Source organism: Pristis pectinata, chromosome 5, assembly GCF_009764475.1.
Source record: "Pristis pectinata isolate sPriPec2 chromosome 5, sPriPec2.1.pri, whole genome shotgun sequence".
Lineage (NCBI taxonomy): Eukaryota > Metazoa > Chordata > Chondrichthyes > Rhinopristiformes > Pristidae > Pristis > Pristis pectinata.
Genome location: NC_067409.1, coordinates 100,255,716 through 100,265,176, shown reverse-complemented (window position 1 = coordinate 100,265,176; position 9,461 = coordinate 100,255,716). Strand labels below are relative to the sequence as shown.

Below are 9,461 nucleotides of genomic sequence, written 5' to 3'. Positions count from 1 at the left end.
AACAGTTTCTCCAATTTGTCAGAGCAGGGTAAGAAAAGATTCTTATTGGAATGATTCTTTATTGGAAGAAAAAGATGATTATGCTGGAGGAACTCAGCAGGCCAGGCAGTATCTGTGGAGAAAAGCAGGCGGTCAATGTTTCAGGTCGGGACTCTTCTTCAGGACTGAAGATAGGAAAAGTGGAAGCCCAATATATAGGAGAGCAGTGATAGGTGGACAAAAGAGGGGAGGTAGGGGGGGGTGGTGGGGGGGGGAGTTGAAGTGACTGGCAACGGGGAGATGCAGATTGCAGTTACGGACAGAGCACAGGTGTTCTGTGAAATGGTCACCTAGTCTGTGTTTAGTCTTGCCAATGTAGAGGAGGCCACAACTCTCCTTCCCACATTATTACTGATGTCAGTCCTTGGCCTCCTCCACTGCCAGGAGAATTCCAAGCACAAACTGGAGGAACAGCACCTCATTTTCTGTCTTGGAACCTTGCAGCCTAATGGCAAGAACATTAAATTCTCCCACTTTAAGTAATATCAAACCCCCCTTTCCCCAACCACCCATCTCCATGCTTCATCTCTTCTTCCCTTTCCTAGCCTCTTTCCTTTCTTCCTCTTTGCCTTTCTCTCCTTGCCTTTGACCCATCCCCCCCCCAGTGGACCAACTCTCCCCTCCTCCCCCACATCTGCCTATCACTATCTCTTACCTGCATCTACCTATCACTACATTGTGCCCACCCCGCCTCCCCTCTTTTGTCCACCAGTCACTGCTCTGCTTTTCCCTCCTATATATTGAGCTTCCCCTTTTCCTATCTTCAGTCCTGAAGAAGGGTCCTGACCCAAAATGTTGACCACCTGCTTTTCTCCACGGGTGCTGCCTGGCCTGCTGAGTTCCTCCAGCATCAGTGTTTTTCATCTAGATTCCAGCATCTGCGGTCTTTTGTTTCTCATTGTTTATTGCAATATCTGTGGAATTTGTAACAAGACAGATGAATAAATGGGTATAACCTAGTAGCCATTAGACATCGTTGTGGAGCATCCAAGGTTGGGAATTAAATATTTCAGGATACTTTTAAAAATGGGCAAGGTGGAAAAAGGAGAAATTAAGCTGAATGGGCCCATGTGCTCTGGAGTTTGGAAAAATAAGAGGTGATCTCATTGACACTTGTGAAATTTTTTAAAAGGCTTGACATGCAAAATGTGGGGATGCTAGTTTCCCTGGCTAGATTGTCTAGAACCAAGGGTCACAGTCAGAGTACAAAGGTCTCCAGTTTCTGACAGCTGAAGGGAAATTTATTCACCTGGAATCTTTATAATTCTGTCATGGAGGGGACTATGGAGGGTCAATTGCTGAGTGTGGTCATGACTGACCTTGACAGATTTTTGGATATTAAGGGAATTGGAGGATATGGGTTTAATTCAGGTAAGTGGTGCTGAGGTAATATACAGTATAGGTAAATATTAACTGTGATCTTGTTGAAAAGGAGAGCAGGCACAAGGGGCCAAATAGTCTATTCCTGCTTTTTCTCCCCCTTGCATTTTTGTAATAAGACATTTGGTTCAAAGGCAATACATTCTGGCTTTATCAATATCCAGAGAATGAAAACAATGTAAAGGAATGTCTATTTGTTGTGTGACTGAAAAAGATGAGCTGAATGCCTGGTTGTTTTTCTTTCCCCTGAATTATTGGATTCTTGATTTCAAGTTTCCACAATTTTGGTTTTTCCTTAGCCTTTTTTTTACACAAGTTGACACATCCTAGTTGGGTTGTAAAAGAATATCTCTCCATGTCCAAACTCAAAAATCAAAGGCAGATGGACAAATTGGGGTGAATGCATTGCTTGTTTGAGATCATGACTATTTTAAAATGTTTACCTTCTGTACTTTTAATATACAAATAGTCACTATATTAAATCACTCATAGAACATTGAACAAGACAATTTAGGCAAGTCATAAGGTTGTACAGTATGAAAATGGGCTCTCTTGCCCAGTCTGAGCTAACCATCATTCCATTTTCTTTTTACTAAATGATACTTTTTAAAACTCTCCATGTCCCATCAATTCTAGCCCCTCCCCCCAATTATACCACTTGCTACACAATAAGGGCACTTTCTGTTGAATTAACCTTCCGACTTGCATGTCTTTGGGATATGTGGGGAAATGATATGATCACAAGAAGAACATGCAAACTCTGCACAGGCAGCACTGGAGGTCAGGATTGAAGCTGTGGGCCAGCAGCTCTACTAGCTGAGCCTAGCTAACCTTAATCGAAGACCAATTCCATTAGACGCACATACCCCTTCTCCTCACCCACCATCCACCCACCCCCATATCTCAAATTTATTTTCTCACTAAATTTTCTAGCTTTTGATAGCAAATGTTGCAAGGTTTTCATCACCAAGCATTCCAAATACTAAACTTTCACTGTATATTAGTGAAAGGATCGGCCAATGAAGTAATGGCCAATGAGGTGCAATGGTCTTGTGCAGCCTACTCTTGTTTTTATTTCCCTTGGTCTTGTGCTCATAACTATATTAAAAAGTTAACCTTTATTGATTTTTGATTCTCTTGCCAATCACCTTAAACTTGTGATCCATCATTCTCAGCCCTTCAGCCAGTGGAAATGGCTTAACCTTGTTTCCTCTATACAAAGCTTTCATCATTTGAATTTTTTTTCTCTTGGTCACCTTTGCTATATGGAGAACAACTTTGGATCTCCGATCACTCCATGTAACAGTAATCCCATATAATTAGAACCATGGCTTGGGTAAAGTGTCAAACACAGCATGCAGATAACTTTTTAAAAGGTTATTTACCTCAGAAGGTTTTTGGGGTGGGTGAGGTTGTGGAGAATGTTGATGTCTAGATCCAGTGTTTCATAAATTTGCAGCTGGTATTACTTTTAGCTTTTTTCCACATTTTTCAATCAGATGGTCTTGCACAAAGTATTTTATTATAAATGATTTAAGGCTTAAATTGAATACCTTTATAGTCCTTCTGACAGAACAGTGTGGGAAGAAAATAAGCACACTTTAAGAATTTATTTTATTTCCCAGCTCGTACAATTCCAAAAAAACAAACCTTAGGGTCTCCTCACTAAATTTGAGTCACTTCATAATTTAGAAATGACATTCTGAATAGCAAGTCACAATTCAAAATGGATTGTAAGATTAGATTGGTCAAGAGGTATGTGGAAGGAGGATTCCAAGAGGCTTCAGATACTTTTGTTTGTGGACTTTAACTTGCATGTGCTCAAATAAGGGCAACAGAATGATATTTTGAATTGTTTTTCTTGTAGCTTCTCAATAAATTTATCCCTTGATTGCTTAGCAAATGCAGATTTATGTGTCCTTCCATTTTTTGAATCCCCACTTCCCCTGTAAATTTCCATAGGTTAGTTGAGCTCTCTTAAAGCAACAGCCATGGTCTGGTTGGTACTATTTGCATCTGAATTGGAGTTGTGGGTCCAAGCTCACTTCAGAAACTGAGCATCAGAATCTGAGCTGATGCACCAGCATAGTACTTATGGAGAGCAACTCTGAATGTGGAATAGTTCAGGCACATTATTAATACCAGGCCTTATCAGCCTTCAGTAGCAGTAGAAGATCTATGGGAATACTTTGAAGAGAAGCATGTGACCTATCCTTGGTCTCCTGACCAAAATGTATTCTTTGACCAAACTTATCATTATGACATGGCTGTTTGTGAGATCTTCTCAATTGGCTTCTGCATTTTCTATATCACAATACTTCATATATACTTCACTGGCTTTAAGGCTCTCAGGAGGTTGCAGTAATGAAATGTGCAAGACACCAGCCTTTATGTAACTAGAATATAAAGTGATCCCTTCACCTTTAACACATGATTACAGTTCTTACTGTTTTATTTTCCCTGTGAAGACTGGAAATGTATTTTCAGTACACAGGCATTTTTACTTTATTTTAGTCTCATGTATTTTTCGCTACATTTCTCAATGAGAGGAAATTTCTCTTGGAGGTTTTGGTTGGATTTTCTTATTCTTTTGGGTTCAGCTACTACTCTGCAGACACATTTCTGGCTTTAAGAGTGAGATGCTGGGATGCTGACTGAAGCTAACTTGGAACAGATCCCAGTGTATATCCATTTTTCTCCATAATACATGGAAACATTTGTTGATGGGAGTTTTATTATGAGAGTGTGGCACTATAACTGACTCGTGAATGAGGAGCACTTCTACTCTCATTGCATGATATCACAAGTGGAGATGTTGGATTTCATTTTACTAATAGCAGATGTTACTGCTCCTATACATTAGTAACCAATGCCATGCAAATGCATATAAATATTTTCTGCTGTTTGGATAATTCTGAGATGCTGTTCTGATGGTTGGCCTACCTTTGCACACAAGCATGATTAGGAGACATCAATTCTTTTGTCTATGTATAAAGTTAACAAGAATAAATGTCAGCATAAGGTCTTTGCAAAAAAAAACACTTTGAGTTGGTTACTAATGAAGTATCTACAGAAAATCAACAGCAAAGTACACTTGGAATTTTAAAAAGGAACATCTGTTTATGCAGCAGTTTGTCATCTTCACAATGAAGGATACAGGGAAGCCAATCTGCACACTGTAAATATTGCAAAAGCAGCAGTAATGCTTTTTGCAGTGTTGTTTGGGTCAAAGTATTGACTGGGCCACCCTGCTCTTCAAAATAGTTCCCTGCAGTTTTTCATGTCCACCCATGAGCAGCCAGGGCCTCTGTTTAGGATATCAGCTGAAAGTTGGCACCCCTGACAATGCAGCACTCTGTTAGTGGTCGACTGGAGTGTCAGCCTAATCTTTCATGCTCCAATCTCCTTGCATGTAGGAAGACAACTCCGTTCAACAAAGAGGATGCCTTGTGAGGAATGAAGGGTCTGGGTATGAGACGCCTTTTAAAAAGGGAACAGGTTACGTAGTTTAAGGGGATATGTATATAATGCCAACTGATGTAACAGTGATTCAGTGGGAGGAAGAGATGAAGGGTAATAGAGGGAACAAGTATGGCTGGGCAGGTATGAGGGATTTGAAATAAGCTAACTATCTGGGACACAAGTGAGTGGTGTGATACTCCTGGTATCACACTGGTTATAGTAGTATCAGTTTCCACATCTGTGTCAGCCATAGCTCAGAACATCATAAGATTAAGTCCTTCTCCACACACTTGAAAACAAAGCTTCAGGTTCTCCAGTACAATAGTGAGTGAGTGTTGTACAGTTGGAGGTGCTGCTTTTGGGATGAGATATTAAACCAAAGTTTCATCTGGTCCATTGAAGATGTTAAAAAAAAATTCCACCTGCTCTAATTTAAAGAGTGTTATGTTTGTTCTTCATCAAGAGACAAATTTCACGTGGGTTTAACATCTGAACATTTATTAAAACAACAGTAATGCAGCAAATGAAAGCAACACACCTGCAAAAACAAGTACCAGACCAAAAAGGACCATTAAACCACCTCGGAGACTGATTGAAAGCTGCTGAGTGGACAAGGGTTCTTGGCAGGTTTATAAGGACAAAGTATTGTGTTTGTTTTTCTTTAAAGGGGGAAGATGTGTTGTTATGTGGTTATAATGAAGAACTACAGTTCCCAGTAGGCAATGCAAGGGGGTCACATGGGAAAACAGGAAGTGGCTGTGAAAGAGCGGGAAAGCAAGCTAGCTTGTCTGTTGCAGCTTTTAATAAATGTTCATATGTTAAACCCACACGAAGTTTGTCTCTTGATGAAGAACAAACATAACAAAGAGGACCAGTAGAATCGTTCCTGGTGTCTTGGACAAAATTTTTTAAAGCATAAAAGAGAAGCAGGAATACACTATCTATCTTTCCAAGCCCACTCTTGTATTCATGTGATCATGGTTGTTCCTTACCTCAAGTTCACTTACCCATTCAATCAACATGTCCCCTTGATTCCATCAATGTCCACATCTCACCTTCGGATATGCTCAAAGTGTAAGCGTTGCAATGAATTCTGAAGATTTACAACCTGTGTGGAGAGATTTCTCCTCCTCTCAATCCTAAATTGCCCATTTATCTTGAGACAATGACCCTCAACATTGGCAAAGCAGATCTGGTCATTCTGTTTGTGGAATCTTTACAAGCAAATTGACCACTGATTTAAAATGCAACAAGAGCCACACTTCAGGGAAGCATTTCATTAGTTATAAAGTGTTTTCCCGTGGCCTGATGGGCGCTACTGACATTCAAGTATTTAGCCTGCTAAATTTTTAGATAAAAACATGCATGGAATAATATCGTCGGTCCGGCAGCGATGAGGCTGCAGAGGGCGCTGGTGTTGTATCTTCCAACATATCTTGTTCTCTGAAGAAATAAGGCTGTGATTTTTTTAGAAAAGGAAAGCTTGAGAAATCGCTGAGTGGTGTCTCTTGCTGTCAACTCTGTGCGCGTTCAATCCGCCAGAGCCTTTCCGTCCCAACCGCAGCGGCGAGCATGGATTGCATCTTCCACCACTGGATCCAGAGTTCTAACCACACACCTCGCTGCTGCTGAAGTAGAGTGAGGAGACTGAAGAAAAGTAAATCGTTATCTACTGGAACCTAGCGGGCTCCTACCGATCATTTCCAAAGCAGGTAATTTATTGATTTTTTTCTTTAAATTTCCAATTTCCCTTTTTTTTTATCACAATTGCAAGAGTTGCCGTGATAACTTTGCAAAGTAAAATAAGCGGTGCACTTTGAGTGCTAAATGATACAAAGGGTGATGTTATAAATTTTAGTCACTAATTTCTCTTTTATAACCTGGTTTTATTTTCTTTTACTTCAATAAGAATCAATTGTTATAAATTGCCGTGAAACGTTTCAGGCGAAATTTTCCAACTCGGGCTGCAACCTTTCTCACGTTAATACCAAATTTACTTTGGGCTCTTGATTCTTACCCTTCTTAAGGTAATTTAAGAACCACGGAGGTTCCCCTCTTTCCAATAGAGGACGCTGATTGGAGGGAGGTAAATCCATAACATTAAGACTTGCCGAAAACATCTCTATTTAAAAACAACCTTGGATAATATTTTAAAACAATCGATGGAAATCGGTATAGATCGCTTGTTGGTACTTTTATGAATAGTAAGCATACTAAAACACAACAATAATTGCACTGTAGATATCGGGAAGTCGGAATGTTCAGAGTGTGTTTGAAGGTGATCTCCTCCTCCTGAGGAAGGTTTAATCAATTTTAATCAAACTGTCCTCGGTTTATTTCCAATGATGTGGCCAAGTTAGAAATACATTTGAACGAGAATTTTGGATAAAATGAACACGGCCAAACTTTAGCCGCCCGAAGCCTTCCAAGCTCACGCCCTGGTCCAATGTGCTTTGCTCGAGGCAGTGATATTGCTGTTTTGAGCTTTAACTGGGGTGAGTGCAGAAGTGAAATTGCTGATTTTTGACATTATTTAGAATGCCAGATAAATGACTAAAATGCCGGATTGAATAACTTGATTCCAGAAGCACCTTTAAACGGTGTATTTGACGGTCATGTATACCTTGTCGGAATAGTAGCCCAGCACTGAACTCGGGATCCAGGTTGTTGGTTGTTTCTGGACGGAAGCTTTATAGCTGGTGGCAGCAACTGATTATGATGCTTGGTGAATGGGCACAATTTATTGCACGTTCGGTTTAATTTATCTCTATGATTTTGTACACTTAAAGTTATAGTATAGTTAAAATCATAACATTCATGTTCTATCCAGCTGCCACACTAAACTCAATTTTATTACAGAAATATCCTTAAAGCTTCAGTGGCAATTGAAAAAGAAATGTGCATGAATTAATATACAATTGACATTTATAAAGTGATGAGTAGCGTCCGGGTCTTGCTATCTTTATTGGAGATTCAGGATGGCCATGGATGGAGGAATGTTTGGCATCCCTGTTTGTCAGTGAGCAAAGCAGTGAACTGCGTGGACACCAAAAGATTCAATTAGGTAAATAAAGTTGGGAAAACGCATACAATAAAGATAAAGGGATGTGGTAGTAACATCCCAGACCAAACACTTAATAGCTTGATTTAGCTTTAATTACTTGAATTTAGAATGCCACAAAAATTACTTTTTATTATTTTTTAACTGTTGTTTTGGGTTGAATATGTTCTGAAACTTTTTTTTGTCTCTTTAATCTGTAAATTTAATTTTCTGAGGGGAAGGATTTTCATTGAGTAGATTTTGTTTAAGAATGTGGTTTAAAGAAAAAATGTGGTTTTCTCCCCATTAATCATAAAATAATAAAATACCAGGCAGTTTGTGTACAAAAACATGTTAATGTCATAATTTTTCTGTAATATATTTTACTGATATCTTTTAACTTTACAGTGATTCATGATCGTATCAGTGCCCAGTTTGAGGCAGTAAAATACAGTTGATAGAACCTGGCGATTGGTGGGGGGGAGGGAAGTGTCTATAAAATGGTAAAATGTGGCAAATCCACAAGGAACTGATCGGGACACGAATGTTTTCAAATCAAATATTTGATGGAATTTTGATAACAATTTTATATAGTGCAAATTGTGAGAGAATTATTTCGAAGTGTTCCTTGTCAAAATATGCCATGTTTGTACTATGACATGATATAGTTTGTGACCAGGCTTTGTAATTTTATGATTCTGTCATCATTAAAGCCTAATGTACTAGTAATGCAATTCACTAGTTCTCTGCTGATTTGTGTGTAGTTGATTTTGTGATGGTTAAGTAAATGAATTGAAAACAATGTACTTGTGCACTCTAATCCTTTCCCAGTTAGTTTGGCTAGAGCAGAGATTCTAGTAATACTATTTTGTGTCAGCAGTAGCTCAGTGGATAGCACTTTTGCCTTGAAGTCACAGTTGTGAGTTCAAGTTACACTCCAGTGACTTGGGAATAAAAAAATTGATGTTCCAGTGTTGAGTGTGCTGAACTGATAGAGGTGCCATCAATAGAATGAGGTGCTAAACTTGTTTATTTTCTGTTGTGGACTTAAAAGATGTCATGGCACAATATTAAAGAAGATCAGGGGAGTTATCACCAGTGTCCCAGCCATTATTTAACCTTCAGCCAGCATGACTAGAAACTGATACCTGTCATACTGCTATTTGTGGGAGCTTCCTGTGCACAGATTGATTTGCAACATTTCCCACCTTCTCACAGTGATTACACATCAAAAGCACTTCATTTAATATAAAGTGCTTTGGGGCTTAAAAGTGAGGCACCGTAGAAATACAACTTTTCAATTTTTTTGGTGTAAACATTATGATTAGTACTTTAACAGTGACATAATTAAACACTGATTTTTTTTTTGTGACTTTTTAAGCTGGGGTTGAGTTATTTGACTGCACCCATGCTGTGGAACCAGTCCTAAGTGATGTGTTTCCAATTAGTAGAAAAAGGAAGCACTGGGTCAGATCTTGCCAAAGCAAAACATCTTGCAATATGACCTGTTGGAGAGACATTTTTTACACAATTTGGTTGA

At 39.1% G+C, this 9,461-nt stretch overlaps 1 protein-coding gene across 1 annotated transcript in view; it reads left to right on the top strand.

Annotated features, from left to right (window-relative positions):
- The first annotated feature begins 6,242 nt into the window (after window positions 1–6,242).
- The window catches only part of cpne4b (copine IVb), a 256,642-nt gene continuing 253,423 nt past the window's right edge, over window positions 6,243–9,461 (top strand). Inside the window, exon 1 of the mRNA XM_052015660.1 lies at window positions 6,243–6,593. The gene's annotated coding sequence lies outside the window, so the exon portion shown is untranslated. The remainder of the gene's footprint in view (window positions 6,594–9,461) is intronic.